The sequence below is a fragment of the Pelodiscus sinensis genome, chromosome 6 (assembly GCF_052426305.1).
Source record: "Pelodiscus sinensis isolate ZL-2025 chromosome 6, ASM5242630v1, whole genome shotgun sequence".
Taxonomy (NCBI): Eukaryota; Metazoa; Chordata; order Testudines; family Trionychidae; genus Pelodiscus; species Pelodiscus sinensis.
This window is the reverse complement of record NC_143057.1, coordinates 54,122,002-54,138,803: the sequence shown is the minus strand read 5'-3', so window position 1 is coordinate 54,138,803 and position 16,802 is coordinate 54,122,002. Positions and strand designations below refer to the sequence as shown.

The window sequence follows — 16,802 nt, the reverse complement described above, 5'->3', positions numbered from 1 at the left end:
GGATTAACGGACATTTCGGAATAGCAGTTTATTGAGAAATTAACTTGAAATAAACTACGCAATTTGCATGGCTCAAATTGCGTAGCTTATTTTGAGCTGAGAGTGCAGTGTAGATGTACCCTAAGACAGACAACAGAATCAGGTATTCTGTAGTACGCCCAGAACTGAGTTGCTCTCTGTTATCACTCTCCCCCACCCTACTCAAGTTCAATTTAAAATAATAAAAAGACAAGACAACTAAACCTTCTGGTCCAATGGGACTGAGCAGATAGTCTTCTTCTTCACCAGCAAGCTTCTTTCCCAACTTCTCTCTTCTGAGATGAGTTGCTCCCTTCTAAGCTTCGAGATGGAGTATGGTCTGCAGGCCTGGAAGAGTGGCCCTGTATTGTGCTTTAACCCTGTTGGGCCTAGTGTTTGATTTGTATACCTTATCCTAGACCAGAAAATATGATTTAATTACAATGAAATGAAATTGGAAAGTAGCTTTTTGAAGTTTATGCGCATTCTTAGGCATTTGTCTGGATCGTTAAAAGGAACCACCTGCCCACTAAGGAGTTTTGGGACAGTTCAGATGAGCAAACAATTTTCAGATATTTTGAAAATCTGGAAAAATTGAGAGTTGGCTTAATATGCTTGCTAATAGTTTCAACCACTCGTTGAGTGATGAACAGTTCTTAACAATGGTTTCAATGTATTAGGCACAAATTGATATTTAAACAGCAGAAGCATGCAGATCTTTTCATTTTACCAGTTACTCAGCATTAACTTTCTCTGAGACAAAGCTGTTTCTTCTAGACAGAATTAGAATTGGTGGAGAATATTTTGACAATTGCCAGAGGGGTCACAAAATGCAGTTTTAGTGAAACAGAAGCTTTTTGTGGAAAGGTAATGAAAATTGTGTCAGGAAAGTTTCTCATGTCTAGGAAGAACTTTCTGGTAAAATATTAAAGGGAGCCTATGGCCAGTGATTTGAGCTTCACCAGTGATATTCCAGACCCAGGTTCATATTCCTGCTTGTCTGATTTGAAGTAGCATCTTAAATCTGCATATTCCTTGGTTCGTGCCCTCAATACCAAGTTACAGAGTCAGCCTCTATCTTAGTATCAGAGGCGTAGCCGTGTTAGGTCACATCAATACCACCCTATACCAAAAACCTACCGACTGCTACACTTACCTGCATGCCTCCAGTTTCCATCCCAGACACACCACATGATCCATTGTTTACAGCCAAGCACTGAGGTACAACCGCATATGCTCCAACCCCTCAGACAGAGACCTACACCCACAAGATCTTCAACAAGCATTCTGTAAACTGCAATACCCACACGAGGAAGTGAGGAGACAGATTGACAGAGCCATACATGTACCCAGAAGCCTCCTGCTACTGGACAAGCCCAAGAAAGAAACCAACAGAACACCACTGGCCATCACCTACAGTCCCCAGCTAAAACCTCTCCAACGCACCATTAGTGATCTACAACCCATCCTGGACAATGATCCCTCGCTTTCACAGGCTTTGGGAGGTATGCCGGTCCTTACCCACAGACAACCCGCCAACCTGAAGCATATTCTCACCAGCAACTACACACCGCACCATAATAACTCGAACTCAGGAACCAATCCTTGCAACAAATCTCGGTGCCAACTCTGCCCACATATATACACCAGCAACACCATCACAGGACCTAACCAGATCAGCCATACTGTCACTGGTACATTCTCCTGCACATCTACCAACGTAATATATGCCATCATGTGCCAACAACGCCCCACTGCTATATACATCGGCCAAACTGGACAGTCCCTACGTAAAAGAATCAATGGACACAAATCTGATATTAGGAATGGCAACATACAAAAACCTGTAGGGGAACACTTCAATCTTCCTGGACACACAATTGAAGATCTAAAAGTAGCCATCCTGCAGCAAAAAAATTTCAAGACCAGACTTCAAAGAGAAACTGCTGAGCTACAGTTCATCTTCAAATTTGACACAATCAACTCTGGATTAAACAAAGACTGTGAATGGCTTGCTAACTACAAAAGCAGCTTCTGCTCTCTTGGAATTCACACCTCCAGATCAGCTGCTAGAAGTGGGCCTTATCCTCTTTGATTGGATCCACCTTGTCATCTCCAGCCTGATCCTGGCCTGCATATTTATACCTGCCTCTGGAAATTTCCACTACATGCATCTGACGAAGTGGGTCTTTGCCCACGAAAGCTTATGCTCCTACACTTCAGTTAGTCTGTAAGGTGCCACAGGACTCCTCGTCGCTTTTGTAGCCTCTTAGTCTCTTTAGTTCCATTTAATATTTAATTATTTATACAAAGTGGAACATGATAGACTGACTCTACAGCCTAGGCATTGAAGGTGCAGATTCAAGTCCTTGTTCTGAATCAGGCAGGAAGGGTCTTGAACTTGGGGCCTTTCATATCCTGGTGTGTGCCTTAACCACTAGAATTTGACTATACTACAGTCTCTTTCATGAAAAATTTCAAAGCAGAACAAAAACAAATGTCAAATATAGATAGAATAAGCACACTACTTGGGTTGTTTCTTTAATTATCTATCTATCTTAGGTATATTATTTTTGGTATTGTGACGGGGCAGGTGCCGTGTCCGCGCTTCCCCGCACTGAGCCGGGACCCGGGACAGAGAGCGGCCTGCCGGGGAGGTGGGCGGATGGGGGAGGCCCGGCTGCGGGGGACCCGGAAGCCAGGGCAGGAGGAGGAACGGCCAGCAGTCACAAGGACGCTCCGGCGCGGCCGGATGATGTCCTGGGGAGCGACGAGCGGGACGCCCAGGAGGGTGGGACCACAGACGCCGGGAGAAGACCCGCCCAGGTGGCAGGGCGGGAAGTTCAAAAGGGCGCAGGCCTCAGCCGGAGGGAGGAGGCCAGGAGTGGGAAGGAGGCCCGGCCCCTGCCAGAGGACGGGAGCGCGAGAGATCCCAGGCACACGGACCCTCGGCAGAAGAAGGGATGGAGGGTAAGCCTATTCCCCAGCTGGGGAACCCCCGGGGACTAAGCCGGGAAGAAGAGACGCAGGGCGGGGCCGCGGACCCCGCGAGTGGAGGGTTTGGGGAACTCGACCCCCTCCACTATCTAGGGACCGACGTCCCTGTCTTAGGGCCCTGGGTCGGGGCTCGGAGTGTGGGAGGGCCCGAGCCCCCTTCCCGGCCTGCCCTCAGGCCCGGTTGAGCCCGGGCCGCCAGCGATTTCAGCCACAGGCCGCGGTCAGGCGGTCAGTCACGAGACGAGTGGGGCACCCGAACTTGGGGTGACCTCTGGGGACCCGATAACAGGTGTGTATATACTTGATGTATATCCACCAAACAATATAAAAAGCACAAAAACTTCTGGTGGGTGTTTTCCTCTCTTTACTTTCCACAGATGGGTTCCTCTTGCTCAGAAAACCTTTAATCTTATGCTAGATCTCTTCAACCAGCCCATAACTATGTAAGTCATTTGTTTGTAAGAAGTTTGCAAATGAAAAGATGGCCTTAGACATAATTGAGTTCTGGTTCTTTTAGGGGTAGGAATTTGGCCTTGAATTTGCTTTGAAATCAAACTGTGTCATGTTTTTGTCTGAAACTGGAAATACTGGCTGAAGACAGACTGTAATTCACAAGACACTACTAGGTGCTCAGATATTATCCTGAAGAGCACAAGACAAAAACCTTGGTAGATCTTTTCAATCATCTTGCCAAGAAAAGGGGGCTTGAACATGAGAAAATCCATAGTAGTAGAATTTGTTGATATCAAGGGTAGTGTTCTTCAAAACTTATCAGAGGGTATGTCTACACTACCCTCCTAATTTGAACTAGGAGGGTAATGTAGGCATACCGCACTTGCAAATGAAGCCCGGGATTTGAATTTCCCGGGCTTCATTTGCATGAAGCCGGCCGGCGCCATTTTTAAATACCGGCAGTTCGAACCCCGTGCCGCGCGGCTACACGCGGCATGGAGTAGCTAGTTCGGATTAGGCTTCCAAATGAGGAGTACAGCTAGTTCGGATTAGGAAGGCTAATCCGAACTAGCTACTCCGTGCCGCGTGTAGCCGCGCGGCACGGGGTTCAAACTGCCAGCATTTAAAAATGGCGCCGGCCGGCTTCATGCAAATGAAGCCCGGGAAATTCAAATCCCGGGCTTCATTTGCAAGTGCGGTATGCCTACATTACCCTCCTAGTTCGAATTAGGAGGGTAGTGTAGACATACCCAGACTGCTTTAATCTTTAGGGTGGTCAGTGGCTTGCATTGTTTGAAACAGGCACTGATGATTGCAGTTTTGTGGATGAAGGTGGATATTCCTTGAGATTCTAATGCTTCTTTTTGACTGACTACCCAACCTGCTACTCCTGATCATATTTGGGTTTTCTTGATTCAAGGCCTATTCACTTGTTCTAGCAACTCTGATGATTATGTCCACAAAGGAGACATATGGGGGCCCAATACACCACTAGTTTGCTCCAGTTTATCCAATAGTACAATTCCAGCAAAATTAGTAGAGTTACACTAGTGTAAAACTAGAATAACAAAAAATTGAACCAGGCACTAATTCAGGTAAAGATTCTTGTCCTTGTTTGAAATCCTCATTCAAATATATCAGTGGCACAGATCAGTTTCAGAGGCCAGTGCAAGGTTGTATAATTTGTGGTACTTAGGCAAAATACCATACAGTTAGCAAATCTATCCTGCTGGGAAAATGATTTGCAGAAAAAAAAATATGTTTACCGGTATGTAAGTTTAAAAAAGAGAAAGCCAGAATAGACCCCATAAGGGAATATTTAAACTGAAGGAGTTGTTACAATTTATCATGTAAATGTGTATTTAGGGATGTAAATACTGATTATAGATGCAAAAGACTAACAGAGCCATTGATCTATTCTGTAAATGCTTCTTTTCTTCCAAATTATTTACATATGACTATGGACTTTAAGGGCTCTGTGTTTTCCCGACTCTATCTGCCATGTGTATGTTCAAACAATGGGTACTAAAAATAATTGTAAAATGTTTTAAAACAAAATTACTACACATATGAACAAATCCTTTGCATGTATAAATAGGTGCAGGTCTACTGAATTAACTATGTTTTGTACAAACAGAGCCTGATTCAAAGCCTGCCAAAGTTGAATGGAAAGTTTCTAAATATTAGGTTAAAATTTGACCTCATGCATCCTGGTCATTAACATTTTTCTCTCCAATATAAAAATAACCACATCTGGATTATGAGAAAACTGGATTAAGAACTAATTTTGATGAGTTACAGCAGCACAAACAGAATATGACAATATTTAATTCTGGTTGTTTGCCTTTCCCTAAGAATCTAAGGGTGTGTCAACACTGCACCCTTAATTTGAAATAAGTGCCGCAATTTGAACTAGCAAATTGCATATCTTATTTCTAGTTAATTCAAAATAGTTTATAATTTCAAAATAGAGCACTATTCCAAAATATCCCTTAATCCTCATGGAACAAAATTTACAGGGATGTCAAAGTAATGCGCCCGTTATTTCAAAAGCTATTTCAAAATAAAGGGCATGCTGTCAAGATGTGGAATACAGTATTTCAGAATATCCCAAAATAGTGCCACTGTCTAGACTCACCCTAAGGGATTAATGCGTTGACACACTAATTTTGTGTTTTTATTAAAATGCTCATAATTTCTGTTCTGATTATTTGCAGGGATGGATTAACCTTTTGTAGTCCCGGTGCCAAACATATTTCTGGGTCCCCATGGGCTGAGGAGAATCTGTCCCCAACTGAGATAGAGACTGGGGGCAAGAGCACAGCAGGGTAAGGATAGGGGGTTGCTCCCCAGAGCAAGGCAGGGACCAAGGGCAAGTACAGTGGTGTGTGTGTGTGTGGGGGGGGGGGGGGGCAGATAAGATCCCTCAAGAGAGCACAGAGCCAGAGCCTACCTCTCTCCACCAGAGCTGGGCCCCTGTGAGCCAGTTCTCTCTCTCCAGCTAAACTGCAGCTTCTCTAGGTAACAACAACTGCTCTTTGTGCCCTCCTGGTGTGGAGGCTGATTGCAGTTACCCCTATAACCAAACTTTTTGGTGGAAAACCATATAACTGCAACAAGGGTGCTGAAAGAAGGAAGGTAGGGGGCTTTGGCTCCATCTATTTTAGAAGTGCCTGACCACTTTTTTCCTGTCCTAAGAATGGAGAGGGATGAAGGTGATGGAGAGTGGTGAGCAGTAGGCAGAGCCTCACTGGAAGAGGTGGAATGGAGCAGAAAGAGATAGAGTAGGTGCAGGGCCTTGAGAGAAGGGCAGAGTGGGGTGGGGGTAGGGGATCAGGGCCACAGTCAGGGTGCAAGTGTCCCTCCCACCACACACACAATTCTGGTGCTCCTGCTTGGCAGCTATAATGGGCCCCTTCCACCTGTAGGCCCCAGCAGCACCATTGGCACCACTGTAAAGCCAGTAATGCTTCTCTGTCCAATCCTGTGTTTCCTGCCCTTCTTTTTAAGAAAGAAGCACAAATGCTTTGTTAAATAGTCTAAAACACTGTCTCCTGTTGCAACATTTCTTCTGAAGTGATGGTATATCCTGCTGGGTGCAGCCAACACCCTTCCTCCTGAACTAGTGCTGGAATGTCTCACAAGAAAAACTGCTCCCGTCATCTCCCAAAGCCCCAAAGGCACAATGCCAGGTCACAGCCATTTGGACAGTGCAACTCCTTCCCATGGAGCTCTGCCTCATAAAAGACAGCAAATAACCCTCCAATTTAGTAACATTTAGTCTAATTCAAGTATAACTTGAGATATGCATATTAAAATGTTACCTTGCAGCATATTTTTATCAGCTTTCTTTCTTTTTTTTTTATTTGTTGCTCAGTGCTCTAGTATTATTCACTCTGATATAATTAATTAGTTCTAGGACTGGGTATGGAAAGTGAACATAAATTTTCATCTGTTAGGGAGAACACTTTGTTCTTTAAGTAGAGTTTGTAGAATGCAGTAGTATCTGCCATATTCAATCCATGGTATTTAATTCTCCTAAACTAATTTTGAAAAAAAAATCCCTACTATCACATTGAAAAAGAACTTGAGATTCTATTCAGATTCGTCAGAAGAAGGAAAGGCTGCATTGCTTTTGTGCCCTTGTTCCACCTCCTCTTATCATTAGTAATTCTATTCCATGCTTATCTGATTATGCAGGGACACATTAACTCACTGGCAAATGAATACACTATGGAAAAAAAAACCTCCCTCCAATGCAAATGGAGCAGGAGTTGCTGATATTGAACACAAGGAAGCTTCTTATACTCCTTCCTACTTGTCTGCTGCCAGGAAGCCTCCAGCTCTTATGACAAAATCTGCCCTTCCCCATCAAAGGAAAACCCTGTTCTAGCAAATATTAAGGAAATTATGGCTTCCTCCTCTGTAAAAATGAAATTTGATACTCAGTAACCTCTTAGCATTCAAATGTATTACCTGCCTGACATTACATTTTTAAAATGCCAAATTTCAACCTTTAAAATGAAGCAAAGAGCAAACATGGATAACATGTACACCTTAGGTCCTATGGTGTGAGTTGTAGAATTCAATTCATCGTAAGTTTCATGGTCTTCAGCATCCCTCAGAATTAGGTCCAATGAAAATTGAAGGCACTCAGCACCATGCAGGATCACGTTGTGTGTTAGCAAAAAACAAAGGCTCCAAATTTTCTTCACTTGCTTATCTCAGGCTATGTCTACACTGCACTGTTCTTCCAGAAAAAGCTAGGCAAATTGTGAACCACAATTTGCGTAGCTTTTTCCGCTTCTTTTTTCGGAAGAGGCTTTTACAACATTTGGCCCATCTACACTGGGCCAAATGTCAGAAAAAAACCCTTTTTCAGAACATCCCTTCTTTCTCATAAAACGAGGTTTACAGGGATGCTGAAAAAGTGAGTCTGCTCTTCCGAAATTATTTTTGGAAGAGCAGACGCATTTACTGGATGTGGCCGAGTTTTTCCGGGATACCCGTGTTATCCCGGAAAAACTCTGCAGTGCAGACATAGCCTCAGAGTTTATATAGTGGTGATCTTTCCTGCACTAGCTATACAAAAGATAAAGAAGCATCTTATAGGTTTAAAGTACAGATTGCATTTGGCCTTTGTGAATAAGTCTAGTCAAAACACAAAGTAACAGAAAAAGGATTAGATGAGAGACTAAAGAAACTGCACAAAAATGTATGCATTAGAAAAACACATAATTTTTTGTAAATTTTGCTTTTATTCTAATCTTATTTTGGCCTAAATCAAATCCTGACTTAATAGACAGCAACAGCAATTTACATTAAGAACTAAGAATAATTATCTAAGGAGCACTGTTTTAAATACCATTGCATTCATAGTGTCCTTATCATACCTTAGAAAAATGACCTTGAGTGGTACTTTTAAACAGAACTAGGACCTAACTGAACAGAAAAGCATACAGCTAGGTGCACATTTTTAAAAATGCACACACAGTTTTTCACATACCTAACTTGAACACCTACAAAGCCTGCTTCACATGCAAATCAAGGATTAATACTTTGTGTGCATCAGCCACTGCATGAAGACAATTTCATATGAAATGCTTAGTGTGCATGCATCTTTAGGTTTAAGTTTACATATACACATAGCTATGTATGCACATAACTCTTGTGTATGTATCAGGTTGGAACGTTTGAAAATTTGCAATTAATAATCTGATTTGCTACACAAGTACAATACAGGCAACCCCCTTCCCCCCCCCCCCCCCACACACACATTATATACTGCAGGAAGCACACAAACACAATCCCACACTATCATCCCAACATAAATCTTAAAAGAATGGAGTACAGGGGAGGAGGAAGGAGTTCAGAATGTAAATGGATCAAGTTTCTTTCAAATGTTTTTATGAGAAAACCTGTTTTACTGGTTTCTAGATGAGGAGCTTTTTTTACTGAAAACACTTATTTTCTATTTTACATATGTTGTGTCAAGTTACTGATATGTTCTTTTATCTGATATTCATTGACTTTGCTTCATCCTTTAGCTGAAGACAATGAAAACTAAGAATCTGCACAATATGAACTTACAACTTATTTAATACTTTGACTCCACAGGGCTCAAATACCTTTGAGCCATTTGTCTCATGGGGTTAGTTGGCTTAACCTTTTTAGATTTCTCCAAACAAACTAACTTGAGCTTCAGCAAGCTGTTTGCCAGAGATTTGAACTCTGGGGGAAAACAAACAATACAAAAACTCCCACCCATCCCATAACACAGCACACCAAGGCTCTGTCAGTCTCTAAAACACGTTCTTACTCTTCTGTTTGCTTGGCAGACTCATGTTCACCTATCTTTCAATCTCATTATGCCAATGGCTGATGCCAAATCTGTGTTTGGACTATGATTTCATTCCATTGTTATCTCAAGCAGCTCCCAACTTAGATATGATGAACATAGGACAAAATAATTTTTTGTAAAGGTCAAATTAAGGAACCTCCTCAGTATTTTTAGGTTTCTGATCTGAAATTAATGACACATGGTGAAACTATGCCTTTGACTTGGTGGGGAAACTCTTCATGAATTCAATAGTAGTTGTATGAAAGTATCAACCCTATCATATGGTCTGTATGTGGAACATTTAGGCTCTTTAGATCTGTTACTTACTTTAAAATGCGGCTTCTTTCACTTTAAGACAGCATAATGATTTCACAGTAACAAAGAAACAGCCATATTGTAACACCACACATCTAAAAACAAAGAAGGAGAGTCATCTGTGAGGAGGAGGGATTCTATCCTGGGAAGCATAGACTCTGAAAAAAGACTTGAGATTCATGGTATTGAATCATCTGAACATGGCCACCCAGTGTAACACTGTGACCAAGGGCAACGCAATCCCTGGGTGCATAAACCCAGCAATATAGAACAAGAGTAAGTTATATTACCTCCTGTGTTTAGCACTGGTGCAACTGCTGCTGGAATTCTGTCTCCAGTTCCAAAGTCCACAATGCCAAGAGGCTATTGATACACTGAATAGGGTTTGGAGAAGAGCCACAAAGAAGGATTGGGAAACATGCCATGTAGTGAATGGCTCAAGGAGCTGGATCTTAGGAGAAGTTTAGATTAACAAACAGAAGGGTAAGGGATGACTTGGCAATCTATAAGTATCTGTATGGGGAACAAAGATTGGAAAAGTAGGGCTCTTCAATATAGCAAACTAAAGTGTAAGTGGTCCAATGGTTGAAAGTTGAAGCTAGACAAATTCTGACTACAGGTTGGACCTCCCTGGTCCAGTACCCTCGGAACCTGATTGGTTTCAGATGAGGGATTTTGCCAGACCAGGGGAGGTCTTCCTTCCCCCCCCCCCCAACACTATCCCCAAGCCCTGGCTTAGCTACTAGCTGAATGCTGGCTCTCCCACTGCTGCCAGCCCTGCTGCCATGTGCTGGTCTTCCTAGCCACGAGCACGCCTGACCACCAGCCCTCCATCAGGACTCTCTAGTTCTGCAACATCAGCCCCCTCCCTTCCTGCACATGCTTCCCTGCAGAGCAACTGATGTTTGGGAGGATTTGGGTTGGGGTAGTTCTGGATGAGGAGGAACACCCCCAGCCAGCTCCTTTCACTTGCCTGGTGATTCTCTTTCTTTTCTATATGGTTTTATGAGAAGCAATTCCATTCCAGGCACATCCCATTTTCCTGGCACAACCAAACTCTTACCTTGTTTAAGTTATGTTGAAAGGAAGCTGTATATCAAATTTGGTGGTGCTAAGGTTTATTTTTTAGGGGAGATTTTTGAACAAACAGATGGACACATAGAGAGACAGACCAGACATCTCTGAAATATGTACAGTAGTAGTGAATAGTAATATGTCTAATTTCTTCCTTCTATTTTGAAAAAAAAAAAGTAATGCCCAAAAGAGCTGGCTTGTTGCCACGTGTGACATAAATTCTTTGTCTATAGAAAAAGTCCACCATGACAAACTTCCCTTTATAGCTGCCAAGTCTTGTGCAGTCCAAATGTAACATTTATGCAAATTATATAATGCACTAATCTGCAAACAGTTATAGACTTTGGCTTTTGGCCTATATATACTGGGTGCAAGCAGTGATGCAGAGAGGCCATGGAGTTGCACAAAACTTGGCAGTGATGGCTGGGGTGCATGAGTAGGCGAAAATAAGGTTGATGGGAGTACTGAGGGAGGTGATGGGTTTTGTCTGGGACTGTTTATGGATCTGTGGGGGTTGGCATCTCCCTGGATGGCTGACTGTGACCAGGGAGACTAGAGGGCCTATTCTGAGAACCTTCATCTTCTGAACATGTCAAAGCTGCTGCCACTGCCAGCTCCTTCCAGCAGCTTCTTCCTTACTGGAATTAAACAATGGGGGCAAGAGGAGAGGTAGATCAGCCACATGGCTACATGCATAGCAAGTAGTCCCTTGGTGGCCAAGAGGAGAGGAGCAACTACTGTTGCAGCCTTGTGGGAGGAGCAAGCTGGACTTGTGAATGCATGACTGGGCTGCCAGCTACATCAGTGTCACATGACACATAAAAGTCTTGGTAGTGTGCTGTCCCTGCCAAGGTTTCAAGAATCTTTCATCTCTAGTAGTGAGAGAGTAGTTTAGTTTCCTTGGCTCATCTAGTCCAGCTCAGTTGGAGAAAACTTGTAACATGAGTATTTATTTCTCCAAAGTTTGGTAATCATTTTCAGAATGTAGACACTTGCTATTAGGAACTGGATCAAGACCAGCAACTCATTTTGTGTGTGGCATAAGATAGCCTTCATTCTGACACTCAAACATTCACATACAATGACACTCGGGGTATGTCTACACTAGCCCACCTCATTCCATGAGGAGTAACAGTTAATTCAAACTAAAGACTTAGTTCGAATTGCCGTTTCACTGCCGCGTGTAGCCGCAGGCAGTTACTTTCGACTAGTGGAATTTAAAAATGGCGACCAGATGGGAAGATGCAAATAAAGCCCGGGATATTTAAATCCTGGGCTTCATTTGCAACTTCGAATGCCTACAAAAGTGGCAAGGAGGCCTGTGGCACCTTATAGACTAACCAGAGTGTTGGCACATAAGCTTTCGTGGGCAAAGACCCACTTCGTTTGCGGTTAGTCTATAAGGTGCCACAAGACTCCTCGCCGCTTTTGCGGATTCAGACTAACACAGCTACCTCTCTGATATTCGAATGCCTACATTAGACTCTCTAGTTTGAACTAGGGGGCTAGTGTAGACATACCCTCAGATACTATTAACCTGGTTGGGACAGGTTACATGTAAAACATGAAGTCTTCATGTTCTTATTTCTTTATTTTGAAGGCTAAGCTTAAAAAGGAGGTATTTTGCAGTGTCTTTCAACAAATTCTTCCTAGCCTCCAAACCTATTCTCAGGTCAAATTAAACCTCTTGGCTGGATCAGAGCAGGGAAAGTTATATTAACAGTACTATGAAATGTTTAGGGCTGTGAACATAAAAGGGTTTAGGATTTACTTTAAATACACAGAGAGAGTATGTTCACTACAGTTCACTCACCGCTCCAAAAATAGTCTAGCAAGATTTTATAATGTATATTTAGCACACATACAGTAACTGAATAATTGACCCATTTTTTCTTAGAAAACTATTTTCAATTGATCATTACACATGGATAATTTCTCCATTACTAGAAGAACTTTTTCTAAATGACTGCCACATTCCACTGCAGGAATTTGGTTACTGTACTCTTCTTCTTTGTGTGCTTCACAGTTACTTTTGAGTTCACATGTATGATACAAGGCCTTATTAATGAAGCAGCAATCTGTAATCAGCATCAGAAAGCTCTTTATATGCTGTGCTAACAATGTTTTGATATGCCTCCCCCCCCTCTTTTTCCTTAGCCGCCTGAGCTGCTTGGCCATGTCTGACTTCCTGATGATGAAGCCTTTGCTGGCAGGTTGCCCAGATTGCTGCTCTCCTGTAGATTCCAGTTTCTCTCCAGGAGTTGCCTGCCTTCAGCATAATGGGCAACATTGAAAGCAGCAAGGCGTTCGGTCGACAAGGTCAGAGTGCCTTTCATTCCTGCAATAATCAACCAGTGTAGCTCTTCCTCAGACCTGGGGAGAGAGAAGATAGAGGTCAAAAGAGCAATTACATTTCACATTGACTCCAGGAAAGGCTTGGAACACAAAACTGGAAGGGGGAGGGAGGAAGCACAGAGCTTCTCTCTTTCACATTTCTTTTCTGGTCATTATTAATAAAACAGTACAGCAACCATGTCCATTGTGAACATTATAACATGAAGAACCATTTTCCTCCAGTGGATGAGATCTGTCTTCTCAGACATTTAGCACTGTCAGCATATTGCAAAGGCATGTAAATGAGGTGCACAATATATAGCCAGATACAGTGAGCAAATCTATTAATTATGTTAAAGAATGTTAAACCTCACAGACTGTAGAATAAGCAATTCTGTTAATTTCAGTCAGTAATCAGTCCCTTAATTAGCATAACTTTATTTATTTAACATTAAGACAACAATTTAGAGAATATAATGTAGTTGGAAATGTCAGTAATTTTCTGATGGCATATTGTTGTTACAAAGTTACCTTTATGTGACCGTACAGCTGCCAGGCCTAATTACTTTAATGGTATTAATTGTATTGACCATTCGCACAGTGTAGCTTCTAATTGCTATTTTTGTTTGGATCACTGCAGAATGTGTCATGTTTGCTCCAGTCACCTTACATTGTTTCCTTGTATATTTTTTAAAGCAGAGGCCATCCATAGTTTATAAAAAAAGTCCTCTTAATAAAGAATAAATCAGAGTCAGTCCTTTACAGAGAACATCTGCACATTCTAATGTTAATACAATTTGATATTAGAAGAAGGTAACTGATCTATTTACTCATTGCCCTTCCCTAGTTTTATGAAAGATGAATTAGCTCAATGTTGACAAAGGATTAAGAAACTTGGTAGTGGGGTAGGTAGGGAACCAAAGGCCCCACGGCTGGATGCAGCCCCTGACATTGAGTATTCCAGCCCCTACATCCCCTCTCTCCCATGGGACTGTTGGGTTTTTTTGGTATGGTTTTTTGTTTGTTTGCTTTTTACTTATTTGTAGCTCTCTTGACTGATATTTTGTGGGTCAGTGACCCAAAAAAGGTCCCCCCGCCCCTTTCTCATTTCACACTGGAGTCAGTCACTGTAAGAATATTCACTTCTTTGTTTTCAACTGTAAAATACAAACACAGTTTTATTCCATAATTTTCCATTAACACAAAATGTGAATTCAATGTCTTTATCCCATGGAACACGTGGTATTAGGCTTTACTCCACTGAAAACACTATATCACCAAAGAATTGAAAGATATATTATTTTATCAACCACAACGAGCAAACTAAGACCTCTCCTCAGTAGTATTACTGCTAAAAGGCAGGAGGGAAAAATCTGCAGAGTTTGGCTCAATCTCTTTTTAGAAACTATGCAGGAAATACAGTACAATTAGCACCCAAAGTTTAAGTATCACAGATAAATATTGTTTTTATAGGGCCAAAACCTAAAGTACTTATTGAGGCAAAACTCACTGAAACCAATTAAGGACAAGCCAAAACTGAATAAGGACTTAAGGAGCTGGCACTGAAGCTGTGTACACAGTGGGCAAAATTCCCACCAGTTTTAACACTGCTTCATCCATTTTGGCATTTGAAACTGTGGGAACTATAATGAAGATTCAGCTGTGGTGACTGGTACTATGTTAGTGAAGCTTACTGAGACAAAAGTCTAATCAAATTGGTGATATAAACTTTTCTACCCACCACAGCTTTATTTATAGATCTCAGTGGCTCAAAGGCTTATTTTGTTTGAACCCAGTAGGAATCTGGGAGTAAATTTCAACAGTACAGAAAAGGCCTAGTGTAGTTTTCTGGTGTGTTATAATGGAAACTTAAATTCTTCCTGCTCCTTCTTTACATACAAGCAGACCACATTGATATAAATCACAGATCACATGAAAGAAAATATTCACTAAAATATGCCACAGGGAATAATCCTACACTAATAAGGAGCTGGGTAAAATAGTAAGAGACACAGAGAGAATAATATAGCTAATATAATTAACGGTGGTTGATCTTATTTGTATTATAAAAAGATACCTGATACTTTCAGGACTTCTGTGTACAAAATACATTGACACTCTGTAAGTTGTACAGGTGCTCAGATGTCACAGTGTTACTTTTAGTATATGTAAACCTAGACAGATATTAAGAAACAGAAATGCTATTGGAAAACTTCCTGTTTCAAATAGATATATTGATTGTTTGCCCCACCTTTACTTTATATAATCCTTGCAAAAGAAGAAATGCAGCCATAAATGACCTTAATTTTGTACTGATAGCCTCATTAAACTTGATGACTAAGGCAGGCACTGTTGCTGACTTAAAAAGAAGCTATTGAGTTAAAGAGAGACTTAGCTAAATGACCTCATCACATGCAAAGAGATGAGAAATAATATGTAATGGGATTGCACTGTAACTATCACCTCTAGTGAATTATTTACAAAGCAATATTAACTGAGCCCTTTCTCAAAATTATAGAATACATATATTAGGCTAAATTCATAAGAGAAAAGAATCTATGGACTCCTATTGTGTTGGGTACGACAACCATAATTTAGGGTATGTCTACACTAGCCCCCTAGTTCAATCTAAGGAGGCTAATGAGGGCGATCGAAATTGCAAATGAAGCACGGGATTTAAATATCCTGCGCTTCATTAGCATGTTCCCGGCCGGTCGCCATTTTAGAAATTGACTAGCCCGAAGTAACTGCCCGCGTCAGTGAAACGGAATTCCAAAGTAAAGCCCTAAATCGAATTAGCTGTTATTTCTCCTGCAATGAGGTTTACTAGCTAATTCGATTTAGGACTTCAATTTGGAATCCTGTTTCACTGCCGTGTGTAGACGTGGGCAGTTACTTCGGGCTAGTCAATTTCTAAAATGGCAACCTGCCGGGAACATGCTAATGAAGCGCAGGATATTTAAATCCTGCGCTTCATTTGCAATTTCGGTCGCCCTAATTAGCCTCCCTAGATCCAGCTAGGGGGCTAGTGTAGACATACCCTTAGTGATATGCATCCATAATCTCTTTCTAGAATTTTTATTTCTAAATTAACTAAACTAATACTAACCTATGCTAAACATAAATAAATTAATATACTGAAGAGGTCTGACAAGGCACTGTAAGTGTCACATGGATATATTTAGGCCAAGCTTTTCAAAGGTGACTTCTGACTGCAGAGGTCTCAAATTAGGTTGCCTAAATAAGGGGTCCTGATTTTCAGAAAGTGCCAATCACCTTTTAGACCACTTTAGTCTTAAGGTCCAAAACCACAAGTTACAGTAAAACTCCAATTGTCCAGCATCCAGTGGTCCGGCACTCCCGATAGTCCGGCACCAACTGGAATCCAGAAGTGCTCTGGCCAGCTGAAAAATTGGAGGGGCTGTGAGCCCAATGGGTGCTGGGGCTGGGAAAGGGGAGGGGAAAAGAGGGGAAGGGGATTATACCCCTGTGATGGGTCTGCTGGGACCCGCACTGCGACCGGCCGGGGGGGTAGAGGGTGGGCAGGGAATAGCGCAGCAGGAGTGAACCCTACACCATTTTGCAGGAAGGTGGGGGAAGTCCCGCGCCGCCACCAATAGTTTCCAGGAGCGGAGCGGGCTCCCCACCACCCAGACTGCAGTAGTTATTGCTGAGCAGGGGGGTGAGGGGCAGTGCTGTGGGACCAACCCAGCAGCACCCCAGCTGCTCTGCTCCGCCACTTCCTCAAGTCCGCCACTCGTCAGTTTCAGCA

At 42.2% G+C, this 16,802-nt stretch overlaps 2 long non-coding RNA genes across 2 annotated transcripts in view; one reads left to right on the top strand and one right to left on the bottom strand.

Annotated features, from left to right (window-relative positions):
• Positions 1–2,394: 2,394 nt before the first annotated feature.
• Positions 2,395–13,188, top strand: LOC142829869 (uncharacterized). The gene is made up of 3 exons (XR_012904747.2): positions 2,395–2,988; positions 3,393–3,458; positions 12,854–13,188. It is a non-coding gene; the product is annotated as an uncharacterized LOC142829869 (long non-coding RNA).
• LOC102457722 (uncharacterized) overlaps positions 12,931–16,802 on the bottom strand; it is a 21,193-nt gene continuing 17,321 nt past the window's right edge. The window contains exon 3 of the long non-coding RNA XR_332545.5: positions 12,931–13,069. This is a non-coding gene — a long non-coding RNA (uncharacterized LOC102457722). The remainder of the gene's footprint in view (positions 13,070–16,802) is intronic.